Source organism: Argentina silus, assembly GCF_951799395.1.
Source record: "Argentina silus genome assembly, chromosome: 3".
In the NCBI taxonomy this organism is placed as follows: Eukaryota; Metazoa; Chordata; class Actinopteri; order Argentiniformes; family Argentinidae; genus Argentina; species Argentina silus.
Genome location: NC_139657.1, coordinates 24411491 through 24428751, shown reverse-complemented (window position 1 = coordinate 24428751; position 17261 = coordinate 24411491).

The following is a 17261-nucleotide window of genomic DNA, read 5'->3' as shown; positions in this document are numbered from 1 at the left end:
GCATGAAAGGAAGACTATTAACACTAATCAGAGAGGTCCTGATTATTCCTTCTATCCCAAGGTCAAGTTATTTAAAGTTGCATAAGAAATCCCTGTCAGCAGAGTAATGCTGGCCCACATCTGTTTTCTACCGGCATCCAGATGTGGCTCAGGTACATCTTTGTTCCCCAGGCCAGAAGTGGGCCGGCTCTGACTGCCATACCGGAGTCTTATCTTTGCCGTGAAAATGCCAGACCTTGGCCAGCATGCGGATGTGTCTCAGGTCCCAACCATGCTCAGACCAAAGATGGCCCAGTTGCTACAGGAACCCATCAGGGCCACATTCCTCACACCAGAGCTGGCCCCCCACATTTGGACCAGGTTTGGCCCATATAATAGTACTACTGTTTCCGGAACTCAGCCATATGTGCCACCACAAGACCAGATCTGGCCCACAATTGTCTGCTGACTGGGACCCTCTTTAAAAATGTCATCTTGGCCCACAGTAGAGTTGAACTGATGCGTTGGCTGTTTGTCGAGTCCTTGGCAATTACTCTGATTATGAATTTAATGCACAGACCACAATTACATTGTTCATTACCTCAGAGTGAGGATGTACAGGGGTCTGGTCTGGTGCTTTGCTTGCATACACAGGGCCTCCTGTGAACTGGTGAAGTGGCGTGCGATGGACAGCACCCCTGAAGCTGGGATTTTTTCAGCCTCACTTACTACAGTAGTTGGCTGAATGAGGAATATAAGAGCTTCAGATAGGAAGCAGCCATGGTAGACACCAGGTGTGAAACTAGACGCTGCAGGGTTGGTAGCCTGGTGTCTGGCATGTCCAAATATGATGGGCACTGGAAGAGGGCAAATTTTAGATATCCTTGTCTTCAGAGGGAGCTGTCGCTATGTGTGTGCATGTGCAAGCCTGTCTGTCTTTTGTGTGTGTGTGTGTGTGTGTGTGTGTGTGTGTGTGTGCACACATTCAAGTTTATCTGTATGAGAGAGAGCACCTGTCATTTACCTCAGTCCTTCACAGTTCACTGCATTATTCCAGCTGATTTCCATCCTGTGGCATCAGCGCAGAAGGCTGATTATATTCCATAACAAAGTGAGAGACACTCCTAATACAAACTCCAGGCGCCCTGCAGAGAATCATTATCTTTATTCCCACGGTTACGCTAAAGGTCACACAGATTTCTACAGTCACACACGCTTCTCCAGCAGGTCAGTACGTCATGGAGATTAATCTTTCCACATCATTGTCAATGGCAAAGGCCTCTTTTGTCAAGCATGAATTAAAGGCCACTGTCTCCTAGCTCTCAAAATTGCTTGAATATTTCTTTCCATGTAATTGAATTTCCCTGGGGTGGTAGAACCACTTTAAACCATGGCTTTAATTCTTTTGTCAACAACAATGATAGTGTCAAAGGCAGATGGGTAATATAGAACTGGCAATGTAACTTTCCCCGACTCAAAGGTGCAGCTATTCCTGTCTTGGTGTAATAAATGGGGAAAACTTAGAGAGGAACAAACCCCTATAGTATATGGCTCAAATGGTGGCTGACCTGAGAAACATGTATAATGATATGTGGATCCTGGATATGGTTACGGCACCTGAGCCAGGAGCCAGGAGCCAGGAGCCAGGAGTTTTTCCTTACCATGTAATCTGAACATGAACAACTCTGGGCCTTTGAATATTTTCTTGAGCCCTACAGCATTTAAAGTGAAAGAGCAAAAAAATGTTTTCAGCTCAACTGTTAATGTTTTTTAAGAGGCTTCATAACTCATAATGTGCAGGCACTACAGTACATAATGCAGTCTTCAATGGGTGATGTCTGATTTTAAAAGACTGCAATTTGGTCAACATTTCTAGGTACAAAAATGTTGGTACCTGCATTTGTGCCACCTCCAGTCTAGCAAAACAAACTAGGATTGACAGAGGGTAGCACTAAAAATGCATAAATGCTTTAACAATCAAGAATGTTGTGGGCAGGCCCCATAAAATGATTGTTCTCCGTGTCATAAAGAGTGAATACAAGTTTGAAGAAAATAACTTGTTTTGCAAATCAGTGGTAAAGTCGTTGGGAACATAATTTAACAAACCCCCCAAAACAGACAGTACATCTAGTCCTGTATGATGTCAATGTCTTGGGTGAAGTCAGAACCAGCATCACCTCAGGCAGGTACTAATTTACCCCTCAGAGAAACTTAGGTCTATGCTCTGTGGGTGTTTTTACTTGCTTGAATTATTTATGAATTTCTTATTTCAGTCTCCTTTGAATGTAATCAAGTCAGGCTGTAATTATCTCCTACGGAGGACCTTTCAACATACCTTCCAGGCACTTATTGGGTATTTGCATTTATATTCGCTTTCTCTTTTCGCTGTAGCCGCTCCACTGATTTGCAGAATGGTAATAAACAAAATATGTCCCTGAGTGGGTGCAATAGGAAATCATTCTGTTTAATCATCTCAGGCACCTGATATTTTGATTGGAAACAAGAGTTTAATTTTCACCGATACGACCTTCTCATTTGTCATCAATTTGCTGATTAATTTTGTTTATTGAGATTTCAAATATGATGTTGAATCTCAAATTCAATCTCAACTTCCATTTTTAGGGAACACAAAAGTGTATGTTAGTCATTACAAGCCTACATACAGTGAATGCTTCACAGATCCTTTATGAGCAAATATGTAATAGTATAATAATAACTACCTGTCGAACTTGCCATCCTTTAGTTTGATATTTCCTTATTATTATTTATGAGGCATCTTTGTAAGCCTAATAAAATGGTTATGAGGGCTTCATTAATCCTTTATGAGATATACCTCATTTAAAATGTGAAAGAATTTCACATGTAACACTGTTCTCATGTGCCATAGTGTGACTGTGACATACTCTTAAGGACTAGCAGATCATAATCTGCTGTCTTATGAGGATGGAGCTGTGATACCACAGCTCAGTATTTTATTGTAGTAAACAAATGTGAAATTAATAATTATGAGTGAGATGAAAATGCTGCACTCCCAAAGCTTAAAATCCTCCATTATTCAAGACCGTCCTCTCATTTAATTTCATATAGATTTCTCTCTTCTCCTTTTTTTGTCGTCTTGAAAGCAGATGAAAGGTTTGAACTTAACTCTCAAAAGTAAAACATACTTTTAGAGAGGCAGCTTCTTCCAAGCCACCTGATGAAACATTGAATTGAATTTGGTGTCATTATCTTGTTTTCCCTCTCACTTTTCCTCCTCTTCTCATCCCTCTTACCCATCAAATTGCATCTAATTACTTCCAGGAGCATGTATTCATGCAGGCAGTGACAGGCGACGTGTGTGGAATAGTAGGACAGGCTAGCCTGTGGGTGATGTGGAGTTAGCCAGCGACAGGGGTAACGTGTGTTTTATGGATGAGTTCTTCAGGGCCTCTTGGGGAATCTCTGTCTAAGCACAGCTCCTGAAGGATTGAATTAGCCTTTTGATCCGCTAATCAATTTGGAGAGGGGAGAAAAAAATAACTGTGGAGTTTTCCACAGCCTTGAGGCAAATATATCACTTTCGCTGCCGGCGATTTCTTGTCAGTGATAAAAGGCCTACAGATGTGATAAGAGGAAACCTACAGTGCCCTGCATAAGTAATGGGACAGTGAAGCATTTTTTCTTCTTTTGGCTCTATACACCAATGGTTTGGATTTGAAATCAAACAATTACCATGAGGTTAACGTAGATATTCTCAGCTTTTATTTGATGGTATTTGGTATTGTATTTGGTTTCACCATTTAGAAATGACAACCCTAACCCTTTTTATACATAGTCCCCCTATTTCAGGGCGCCAAAAGTAATGGTTCATATAATGTCCAAATGTCCAAGCACTCATGTTTAGTATTTGGTCAACAATCCTTTGCATGCAATAACTGCCTGAAGTCTGCGACCCATTGACCCCACTAAATGCTGGGTATCTTCTCTGGTGATGCTCTGCCAGGCCTGTACTCTGCCAGGCCTGCTTCTGGAGCAACGGCTTCCTTCTTGCATGCCAGCCTCTCAGCCCATGGCGATGTAAAACACGCTTGACTGTGGACACTGACACCTGTGTTCCAGCAGCTTCTAATTCATGGCAGACCTGTTTTTTGGTGGTTCTTGGTTGACTCTTGACCATCCTGACCAATTTTCTCTTAGCAGCAGGTGATAGCTTGCATTTCTTCCTGATTGTGGCAGTGACACAACTGTGCCATGCATTTTATACTTACAAACAATTGTTTGCACAGTTGATCTTGGGACCTGTAGCTGCTTTGAAATGGCTCCAAGTGACTTCCCTGACTTGTTCAAGTCAATGATGCGCTTTTTCAGATCCGTGCTGAGCTCCTTAGACTTTCCCATTGTAGCGTTTTTGGCTGAGTGTAATGAGTGTATCAAACGAGCTCTATTTAAATGGGCTGACATAAGTCACCAGCTGTAGTCAATCATAATCACTCATAAGAAGTTAAGAGGCCATAGCCACAAAGCAAATTTGATTGATACAACTTTCTACATCACCAAAATTGATAATTCAAAGTGCTGTGTGTATATTTTTGAGCCAGCAGATTTAGTCACATTTTCAGAAGACCCATAATAAATTCATAAAAGAACCAAACTTCATGAATGTTTTTTGTGACAAAGAAGTATGTGCCCCAATCAATCCATCACAGAAAAATAAGAGTTGTAGAAATGATTGGAAACTCAAGACTGCCATGACAATACATGTTCTTTACAAGTGTATGTAAACTTCTGACTACAACTGTAAGTGACTTTGAACGTGGCATGGTTGTTGGTGCCAGACGGGCTGGTCTGAGTATTTCAGAAACTGCTGATCTACTGGGATTTTCACGCACAACCATCTCTAGGGTTTACAGAAAATGGTCAGAAAACGAGAAAATATCCAGTGAGCGTCAGTTCTCTGGGCAAAAATGCCTTGTTGATGCCAGAGGTCAGAGGAGAATGGCCAGACTGGTTCGAGATGATAGAAAGGCAACAGTAACTCAAAGGTTGGTGGTGGTGGTGTAATGGTGTGGGGAATATTTTCTTGGCACACTTTGGGCCCCTTAGTACCAATAGAGCATTGTTTAAATGCCACAGCCTACCTGAGTATTGTTGCTGACCATGTCCATCCCTTTATGACCACAGTGTATCCATCTTCTGATGGCTACTTCCAGCAGGATAACGCGCCATGTCACAAAGCTCACATCATCTCAAACTGGTTTCTTGAACATAACAATGAGGTCACTGTACTCCAATGGTCTCCACAGTCACCAGATCTCAATCCAATAGAGCACCTTTGGGATGTGGTGGAACGGGAGATTCGCATCATGGATATGCAGCCGACAAATCTGCAGCAACTGCGTGATGCTATCACGTCAATATGGACAAAAATCTCTGAGGAATGTTTCCAGCACCTTGTTGAATCTATGCCACAAAGAATTAAAGCAGTTCTGAAGGCAAAAGGGGGTCCAACCCGGTACTAGCAAGGTGTACCTAATAAAGTGGCCGTTGAGTGTATATATATATATATATCAAAAGAAAAGCCCTCCCTGTGCACAACGGGGTCACAGCACTGTAAAACAGAGCCAACCAGAGTGTCATAGTAAAAGGTTTATGAATAAACATCTTGCTTCATTCACTGGCTTCTCCATCACTCTCCTTTTATAGAGTGGTGGTACATCATTTGTGGGGGACAACATGTTTAATGCAGATCCTTTTTTCTCTTACAATCACTCTGGTACATGATAATATTCATCTAGTCCACAATACTGTTTTCCAGACCTCTGCAGGATGTTTAGGTACTTTTTTAGCAAACTGTAACATGACCATCATTTTTTAGGATAACTAGTGGTTTGCACCTTGCAATGAAGCTTCTATAGTTCGGCTGGTGACGTATTCTGCGAATGGTAGTCTCTGACACATTCACACCTACCTCCTGATGAGTGTTCCTGATCTGTGGGACATTTGTTTTGGGGGTTTTCTTAATTTATCTAATAATGGCTTCCTTGACTTTCATTCACACCTCTTTGGTCCTCATGTAGACAGACACAAAAAGCAGACTCCAAAGACAAATGCAACTCCTAGAATCAATACTTGACATTGACAGCTCTCTTATACCTGCACAAATGATATGACGGAACACAGCTGACTTACCAGAAACACCTGTCAAGCCAATTGTCTCATTACTTTTGGTGCCCTGAAATATGGGGACGATGTATAAAAAGTGTTGTCATTTCTACATTGTGAAACCAATATGTATGCCAATACCATCAAATAAGATCCATATAGATCCATTACTTACGCAGGGCATTGTATAATATGTCTTCCTGTTGCTTGTGCAACCTTGTGTAGGGTATACATGCAAAATGGTTGATAATTCATAACATAGAACCACATTCCTGTGTCAGGTCAGTGATCACAGCCTAAGGCAATTGTACTCATGTAGAAAAATGTATGAATGACTTCCATGGCCTGTATAAATCATATCCGATGGCATATTTAAGGTATTATCACACTGATAATGAAATATTCAAATGTGCCACGGTGCGCATATGGCAATGGGACAGGGAGTTAGTAATGATGACATAGAAGCCAGTGCAAGGAATAAATGTGATTCATGGGAAATTAATCAGAGCTGTACCAACCCTCCGCATGACTGATGAGGGCAGAAAGTGGGTCAAAACCCTGAACAATCCTATGGTCCTCACCAAAGGCTGATTCATTTGCGTTACTGAGACCAGGCTAGCAGTGCTTTCCTGGACTAACTTGGATAATACATATAGAAAATTATGCTTGAAGACTATGCTGCCATTTTTTAAAGTAAAATCTCCAATTGGTCTTTGGAGACATCAAATTTAGCCATGTGATTCCTTTAACCTTTAGGATGGCCGACAGGAGTCTAAAAGAAAGAATACTTGCTAGGAAGAAGTACTCTCACAAAGATGAACCAATAAGTGATTCATGAATTAAACATGAGCCTCTCAATTTGGACGTGTCGTCCCAGTGAGTTTAGTTTTTTTTTTAAATGTATATATATTTTAATCACTGGGGGTTCAATTAATCATTGTGTGGTTTAAGGGTGAAATCGATTAATATTCAGTTTACAGTTGAAAACCCTTTGACCCTCCTTGCCTTCATTTTAATCATATTCTTGCATACCTGTACCTCATCTGCCAACTCTTTTCTCAGAGGGATACTCTGTAACACTCAAGGTTGCATCTTAATTTCCAAAACCCTGGCAATGTTGTCTGAGAAAGAATAGCACTTGGAAGTATAATGGCGAAGACAGATATGCTCACTGCTATGTATAGTACTGACATCTGACATGAGAATGTTAGTGTGTCTGTATTATAAAACATAGGGAGTTGTTCTGGGCTCTACAGATGTAGTTTAGTCTCGGTGATCTGCAGACCTTAGAGCCCCCAAGAGTACAAATTAACTTCTTGAAGACTTTACGGCTTGAAGATTCAGCAGATGACTATTTGAATGGTACAGAGCAGTGTATATGTTTATGAAATTGGATTCATGAAGTAAGCTAGTACTGAATTGTATAATGGATAAAAAAAAAAAAAGAATAGGGTTGGACTAAGCTGCTTATGCACTATCACTCCTATTAATTAGACAGGAATTAATATTCACTGGGCCACAGCTCTCAGAGAACATTTTAGCATTCGCTTTTGACTCTGGGATATGACGTCACGGCCGTGAAAACAGAGCAACTTTCATCAAATATAGTGTAGTAAACAACAGCGAATGAGAGCATCCTCTCATTCCACTGCTCTTCACTTTCTTTCTTTCTTTCCATGTCCCTCGGTTTTTTCTTTTTTTGTTCCATTTCTCCGAAAAAAATAGCCTTAAGTAAACAGCTGGATGCGAACCAAAGTTATTTGAATTCTACCGGAGACGCTCACAACTGCACAACAAAACTTTAGACACAGGGCCTCTGTCGCAACATGGGCTCTATTCTCTAGTCTGTTGCATCTACATTTTTTAAAGTCTCATTTTTTTCTATGAAGTCACATCCTAGAGTCTACCTTTAAGAAACGCAGAGCATCTCAAGACAGAAATGTTGCGCTTTAGTTCCCCTAGCCATGCTGCCTGAGAAATTACGGAGCTAAGCTGCTGGAAACGGAAACATTAATGGAGAGCTCCTCCTGAGCATCTCATTGGCTGCCAGTGATTCTATATGCAGATGAGTCCAGATGGCAGGAGGACCCTGCTGAGCCTTGATCAGCTCAGGAGCAGAATCCTCAATCAGGACAATAAGGGGATACATTCACCCTGCTTAAAACATATGACCAAATTGAGACATATTGATGGAATCATTTATTACATTTGTTTTACAATTAAAGATGGCTGATAAACATTATTTGGGACTCATAGGGAACTCTCAATAAAACTTGGAATAAGTATGTGTCAAATAAAGGTGCCTGAGTTTTGGATTATGTTTTGAAAAGTGTCTTGGCGTATCAACTAGAGTGAAGGTAAATGCTTAATCACAGAAATCAGTTTTTATAGTGAACTATCCCTTTAAGCTTTGATACCCTTTTATTCATCCGTCAAGCTGTACCTGGAATACCTGGTTGGTTATAGTGGTTCAGTGACTGGGATCATACTGTTTCAGCTGAGGTTGTGGCAGAGGAGGTGGTCAATGGGATCAAAGCTTGCCATCTGATGGTAAAATCAGATCTAGATTTTTATTTAGCACCATCCCTCGGGACAGTGGCAGCAGAAAATATTTACCATGCCAGAAAATGTCTTCCCACTCAGCAGGTGGTCTCATTGACACTGCTTGTTCCTCCTCTGTCACGATACCATGATTCACCCTTTTACTCATAGAGCAGATTTCACATCTTGAAGAACATGCAAGCTGTAGTATATCATTTTGAGTCGCTCATCAGTTGAATTATACAGCACAAAGACAACAAGTTGATAACAGTAGAATGGCATAAAATCCTCATACACAATGCCTGGCGTGCCTTAAGCCTAAGCAATTGTCACTAATCATACAAACCTCTGGACCAGCGGAGTACTATAATCAGCTTGAAGCCAAAGGTACTGTAGGTCATGGAATATATTTCACTTGGCATTTATCAGTCATTCCAGTTGGCTCTCACCATGTCACATCCTGCTAAAGGATTGATGACACACAACTTCCTGTTCCACTTTGATTCTCAATTGGCTGTCTATGGTTTTCTAGCTTTTGATATACTATGTAGGCAAGAGCAGACACAACCAGACTGTTGTGAGGAATTGTAGCTGGGGGCAAACTACTTAAGACTCTATTGTAATGCTAACCAGATGTGGAACATAGCCTAGGGCCCCCCAACCTCCAGACTTACTGGCACCATGCCACATATTGTATGGGGGAGGCTTACAAAGACTTATTTGTCTTCCTGTATAAATAGGAGCGAAACCCCCATTTCGTTGCTCTCTAGAGGAAATATGCACTGACCACGTATCTTCCATTGTGAGCCCAGATCGATCTAAATTAAACTATCCTGATCCAACTTTTAATTCGGTGTATCTACTTTGTTACATCACCGGTGACTGCATTCTTCAACATCCGAAAATCATCATTACACAGACCAAGACAGATCATTGTTTAGCCTAGAATTATGGCTTGTGGATCTAATTTCTCATCTAAAATTGACAAACTCACTTTTCCTTGGGAACCGAAGCTTTGAATTATCATGAAAGTGATGCTGTGACAGTATGTTATGAACACATTCCTGGAGTACAGACACAACTAAAGCTAGAGGAGCATCTGTATTGACATGGATGCAAGTTGGTAAAGTAATTGAAAGAGTTATACAGCAGAGAAGATTACAGAGGTACATTTCTGTGGACCTCTCCCCTTGAGTGACTTCAAAGTGGACCTAAGAATAGATTGCATGACAGTCAGATTTATGCTGTTTCATGTGTCATTTTAAACAAGACTTTATATGCTGACTGTAGTCTTATGGGAACCAGGTACTATAAAAGTGACGGAAGAGGCTTAATTTACAGAAATCCATCTGTAAAAAGTCAAGATTGGAAATTACTGTACATGTACTTTCCCTAACTCGGTGAGTTCTGATTCAGCACTGTATATATTTGGAGAGGATTTTCCATTCACAGAAATGACACCACATTTAATATTACAGTATGAGGAGAATTTCACAAAATCAAGTTACATTATCCTCCCTACAGCCCTGTCTGGCTCCACAGCACCTTTACCAGATTGCTAGTATACAATAGCCTAGGTTAGAAACTGTAACCTTAGAAAAGATTGATGTGTTAAACAATTATACTCAGACCAAGTTAGAACCTGTTTCACCAAAAAGACAAATTAGTAAATGAATTAAGAAATAGAAGAAGAGGCACTGAGAAATGTAGGTCTTCAACCCAAGACCCGAGGACGCAATTCCTTTGCGACTGAATCTGTTGTGTCAGGGAATATTCATTAGAATTCAGGATTATTTTAACCAAAGGTGACTGCCCTTATATCTGCTCCCCAGCAATTAATGGAATAGATTTCAAGAGCCACTGAGGCAGATCCCTTGATAAAGCTGCCCACTTGTTCTTAGCCTACATGGAAACTTTGCAGCACAGACAATGATTTAGTGCCTGGGCTTTGTAGAAAGGTCACAGCTCTCTGTATCACTGTAGGACCTCCCCTACACAAAAAAGGTTCTATGGGGTTCTTTATGGCACCATTGAGGTGCAACAAAGTCATTTATAGAACTATTTCATCAAGGTGGTGCTTTTTAGGAACATGTTTCACCAAAAAGATGATCTTTGGAACCTTCTCATCAAAGAGGTGTTGTTTGGAACCTTTTTGCATATCTTATTCCACGCAATGCCCCTGTTTTAAAGTTGGGATGTCATATGAACATGAGCACAGATGTAATACAGTTTGAAATCAAACAAGAACCAACATCATAGGTACATTGGTTAGTGAGATATATTGTACAACATAATGCTACGAAATTTACAATTATCCACAGTTCCCGAGCAAACTTACTACATTGCTCCCTCCTGTTGCTAGGGAATTGTGAATTTCCATTATTTGTGTTGCATTATCTCACTAACCATACCTGTGATGTTGGTTCTTGTTTTATTCTAACTGTATTACATCTGTGGTTAAGTTCATGCATTTTGTTGGGGTAGTTGGTCCGGCACCCATTGACATGAAGTGTGTGCAAGGCTATTGGTGTGATCCTCCACTTCTTACAACTAAGACTATAGTGAAAGGCCATTCACCTTTGAGGTATCTTGAAGTTTTAAACTTTGAGATATCTTGTGGTCTGCCAATGTGAAATTACCTGGACTTTAAAATAGAAGTTACCTAGACTTTCAAATAGAACCATTTAAGGGTCTTTAGACTATCAAATAGAACCATCTAAGGTTCTTTAAACATAAAAAAAGGTTCTATACAATGATTCATAAATGTGATGTGATCATTTCCAGTTGCATGTCAGCACCCCTAATTAGCATATAATGACAATGTACGCCCTTACTTAGCTCCTTACAACTGCACCAACTGTAAACTCACTGGCTAGCTAACTGGATGTCTTGCATTAAAGTTTAGCTAAAGTGAAGCTGACAATCTCATGAGCTAAACTGTAAACAGTCAGCTAGCTAGCTATGTGATTTGCTTACAGTTTTTCTCGATTGCTTGAGCACATGTGTCCAAACAGAATTCACTTTTTCAAAACAATGAATACAGGCCAAAACTGAAACACATTGGCCAAAATAACACATTTCATTTGCAAAATGCACTAAGATTGTCAAAACATTAAATACATGACAGAAAATCAACGACTTGCATCCAAACGTACAACTTGTTAGCTAATGTAAAGCTATTTCAATCAATCATTAAACAATGAACCAATAAATACTAATTATAATTACCAATATACCCTAACATAGTTAACCCTCTTGTATATGTCTGTGCCATTTGTTGATACTAATTATAGTATGCATCATATAAGGCAAGTAAACATATTATCACAGCATGGGCTGTATTCTTTTTTCCTAAAATTATTTTACCAAAGATGACCAATGCAGGAAGAATGTTACTCAAGAGCATGAATATCCAGAAACAAAAGGCTTTATTTTACGTTTTTCCATTTTGTCCTTTACAAATTCAATGATGCTGTATATATAGAGAATACAAATAAAATACAGCAAGCTAACAAATCACTGCAAAAACAAAGCAATGTCAAAAAAGGCAACATACTGTATATACCACATTCAGTCCGTTCGTTCTTGTCAATCAGGCCACATGTTTTCATCAACATCACACTGGATTTTCCCCTTGCAATGCAGTGAGGGAAAGATCTCCTTGCATGGTGCATCCACTATTGGCAGTACTCTGCAGTGATTGCCAGACAACCAGCATTCATTGCATCTAGGAGGGACATCTGATCATGTGGACAGTGATCATAAACTTTCCACCTCCACACAGAGAAGAATTCCTCGATTGGATTGAGAAAAGGAGAGTACGGTGGGAGACATTACATCATCATTCGTGGGTGGGCTGCAAACCATTCAGTAACCAGACGGGAGTGGTGGAAAGCAACATGGTCCCATATGATGATGATGAAGCAGGACATATCAGGCCTCACCAGCACCCTCTCTTCTGGTGGTACCACTCTCTGGTGCAATGCATTAAGAAATGTGAGGAGACGTTCTGTATTGTTAGGATTCCACAACTATCACTGGAGATAGTGGCACCAATGGTGATGTTTGCACCCCTTTGCCCTGGCGCATTTATGGTGGCCCTCTTACCAATGAGGTTCCTCCCTCGTCTCCTTGCTTTTGAAAGGTTGAAGCCGGCTTCATCCATACAAATGAATCTATGGGGTTGCATTTGCTTCAAGCTCCATACATAAAGTAAATACATAAAGTAAATATTCCAGCTGCCTGCAATGCAATGTTTTACTGTAAGAAAGGGCATTACAGTGACCCTTACCTGTACATACTGGAGTCTAGTCTCCACCCGGTCATTGTTTCTTTGGAATGGGACCTTGTTGTTTCATTTCCACTTTGTGTCTTTTAAGGGCCTGATCAATAGTGGCCAAACTCACACTGCTGACATTTGTGAAGATGTTGTGATCTTGAATGACAGCTGTCTGGATCTCTCGCAATCTTATGGAATTGTTATCTTTGAATTCTATAAATACAGTAAATATGTACAAACTGTGACATTTTGATTGTCACATGAAGGGCATTGAGAACAACTGTTCTTAACTGTTCTTACACATATTGTACTGTATACAGTACAGTAATACTGAAATACAGTGTCATATAGCATTGTAACTTACCTATTGTCATTCTTGAATATTTTTACTATTGATTCCACAGTTGATCTAACGACAGGGGCCTGAATCATGAAAAGACCATGATTGACAACATGGTCAATAATTGTGGTACGAATTTAATCTGAAACATTAGCTTTTTATATTCCCCTTTGAGCTACTCGACCACCATGCATCTGGACCCCCCTTCTATGGGCTCCTCTACCTCTCCTTTGTCCTTGCCCCCCTGCCTCTTACTTGGTCCATTCTTGCAAATAGCAACTCAGAGGTGACCTCCTTTATGCATGAATACGGACTGATTGCTGATTGAACAATTTTGCAAAGACGTTTTGGAAACGTGCAGAAGAGGTTCACATTCAAGGGAGTAATTTGTATGAGCTTTAACCAAATGTTTTACTTTAGTTTGACATGATTTACTCAACTGAGTTTCGCATCTTTTGTGGAGAGTTTTGCAAAAAAAAGAATACTGTTGTGCTCATTAGGTTATGATGGAGATCACATGGACCCCAGTTTCAGTCATTAAAACTAAACACAAGTGACTGAAAATGATGGAGCAAGTCACAAATAGCTCCATACATGGTTCTATTTAGAGCCATTTATGGACCCCCTATGGTTCTTTCATAAATAGCATTTAAAATGGTTCTATATATAACTCTTAATTCTAAGACTGATCAACTGCCACACTGTATATACACTTACGACTAATGTTGGGGCAGGTATACATTCTTTAGTGCTAAGATTAAACATTTTCTTCTTTGAAACTTGTACCTGTTCACAATTCATTGTAGAATCAATCTACACATTCAGTAAATTGAAGCATAAAATGGTGACTGTAGTGAAGCCAAAAAACTAAACAAATTTTCCAAATCAGTCCTTGTTGGCTTTGTCTTTCTGTTAAGGGCTGTTTGACTCACTGTACAATGTGTAATTGCCAGCTGCCTCTCTAGGAGAGACTGTATGACAGGCACACTCTGACCCATTCACTGAACCTGACTATGATATCTTCACCAGGGAAAGAGAGAGAGAGAGAGAGAGAAGAAACTAGAGCAACATAACAAGGTCTGATGAAGAAACGTGTGTGACTCAATGGCCCAGTGCAATTTTCTCAAATTACCATGGCTTCTGATAGGCTTGTCTGACACTGGGCTCTCTGAACTTCACCAGCTGTGTGAGACAGGTAAAGAGACCTTAAAGCAAGCACAGCGCCATTGCCACTGACATTCTTCACCAGCCACCGATTTGGGTTATATTCAAATGTGTGGGTTGCATAATTTGCATCCCACACATTTGCCAAGATCTAAGATCTGTTCCTGCTACTGACTATTTGTATGCCTTAAAATGCATGTGTGATTTGTTTGCCAAGCCTTGTTGGTTGCATGGAGGAGGGAAGTATAGCTCCCAACACACTCATCACACCACTCACGTTTATCTGGAGACCTCCATTTGTTGATGTAGTGTAACAGTGTAATCATTCAAATAGATCAATACCATGCAAAAAATAATGAACTGGTTGTGTTCAGGACTTAAGAATCATTAGAATATCACGTTTTGTATTTTAAAGTGTTAATGGAATACTAGTGTTAATGGAATACACACATTTCGTCCGAGAAATTGTACCATGTGACAAAAAAAAGCAATTTAATTTGTGAACTCTTTGGAAGCTGTGAATTATTGGTATCACTTCTTATGAGACAATACTCATAGAGTTTTGTACCATCAGCAGTTGTGACTCATCAGTTGTGACTCATCAGTTGTGACTCATCATTAGCCACCCTGCTGTCACACAGGTAATACTTGCAATGTCTCTCATGGAAAAGCTAGAGATTTGTTTGAAAATTAAAAAAGTATTTCTATACTTAATGAGGTGACCTTGACGGACGGCACTATCAAAAGGTTTCGTCCTGATTGACCACTATCTTTATCTCCCTCTTTGATCGTCCCCCATACATTTATTTACGCCTGTTAAATGAGTGAGGGACACTGTTTATTCTGAGCCTTCTTTCATGGGCTTTACAGTGCCTTCGTAAAGTATTCAGATCCTTTCACTTTTTCCACATTTTGTTGTGTTATAGACTCAATTTAAAATGGATTAAATTAAAAGAATTTGCCATCAATCCACACACAATACCCCAGAATGAGAAAGTGAAAACACGTTTTTTGAAATTTCAGTAAATTTATTCAAATTGAAATACAGAAATACCTCATGTATTCAGACCTTTTGCTATGACACCCTTAAAATTAGCTAAAATGCAAAAATGTCATCAACAAATCACTAAGTTGAATTGAGTCCATCTTAATGCAAGTTCATGTAATTTTGGAATTAATATCTTTGTTTTTATAGGGTCTCTGATTTGCATATGAATCAATTACACATTGTGTGGATCAGGTTGTCATTACAAACTGAGCAAATGGAGAGGAACAAAACTGCTCAGGAATGCTACCCTGAGGCCTAGGGAGACTTACAAAAATCTATGGCAAATTCTTTTAATTTAATCCATTTTAAGTTTAGCCTATAACACAACAAAATGTGGAAAAAGTGAAGGGGTCTGAATACTTTCAGAAGGCATTGTAGTTCAGTCAAGATGGCTACCTGGGGAGATTTGACCTCCACAATAGAGAAACAGAGAGCAAATAAAGCTGTTCACATGGTTTCAGTTCACTCCTGCTCTCTTGACTGATGAGCATGTTTTACAAGGATGCCCAGGTCTATACAACCTATAAGGAAGACAACCGGGATGCAGGAGTGAGTTCTATAGTATTTACCTGCATTGAATATTGAGCGGTTTGCAGTATAGGTGTGTCTGAATGAGCAAAGAGTGTCTGAATGTGTGTATCTGTTTGTAAGTATTAATATGTTCCTGTGTAGATATTATATGTTGAGTGGATGTGTCTGTGTTAGTCCATGTGTGAATGTGAGGATGCAGGTGTCAGCATTGAGCTGACAGCACTCTTCTTGAGCTTCTGACAGAATTGCAAAAAGGCTAGGATTCAGTGCCACACAACTCCACCAATATCTGGAGCCAAGATGCAAGCTTCACTACACACACACACACACTCTCTCATCAGATCCTGCCAATCGATGGATATCCAGTAGTAGAAAACCTCTGCTGCTTAACTTTTAAGTTAACTTTTAAGACCCCCCCATCTACTCAGACAGACAGACAAACAGACACAAACACACACTCTCATTCTCTCACTCTGACACTCACCAATTGGATCTATCTACAAAGGTTCACAAAAAATATGAATGATTGCTGCAAAATACCAGTATTACACAGCAGAGTCTGGCTGGTGCTGCTAGCCAGCAGTATCACAGAGTGCAGGGTCTGAGCTCACCCTGTGAGCAGGAAACAGTGGGTGATTTCGCTATTTGATTCAGAAGTCTTTCTTCCACCTAGGCTGTACAGAGAGGACCTTGTTATCTTGCTCCAGTCACAAATTTGATATATTTTTTCCACTTCAGAAATAGGAGATTGTTAGCGAGGCGGGTTCACAGCGTGGGTCAGCATCTGTCTATTATCAAGCCTTGTGAATCTGGGAAGAAAAATGCAGCAAGAAGAAAAAAGAGATCATTAACAAAGTGGACAAAGTCAGAACCAAATGCGGAGGTGGTTTCTGAATAGTTAGATAAGCATGATGTAATCACATCCAGGATTTAGAGGCATCTGTTGTAACGTCCCGTGTGTTAGTGTTGTTTGCCTTTGTTTTTTGTTATTCTTTTAATTCCTGTTTTACTCACCTTGTTTTTCGTTTCTGTCACCTCGTTATTTGCCCTTGTGTATTTTCCCGCTTGTGTAATTGTCTACCCCACCCCGATTGATTTCACCTGTTCCTTACCATCATTACCTGTGTATTTAGTCTGTGTGTTCCCCTGTCTTGTTGCCAGTTCGTCTTTGTGCCTTAGTGTCAAAACATCCCAGCGATTTTCTTAGTGATTTCTTGTCTACCTGGTTTTTGATCTTT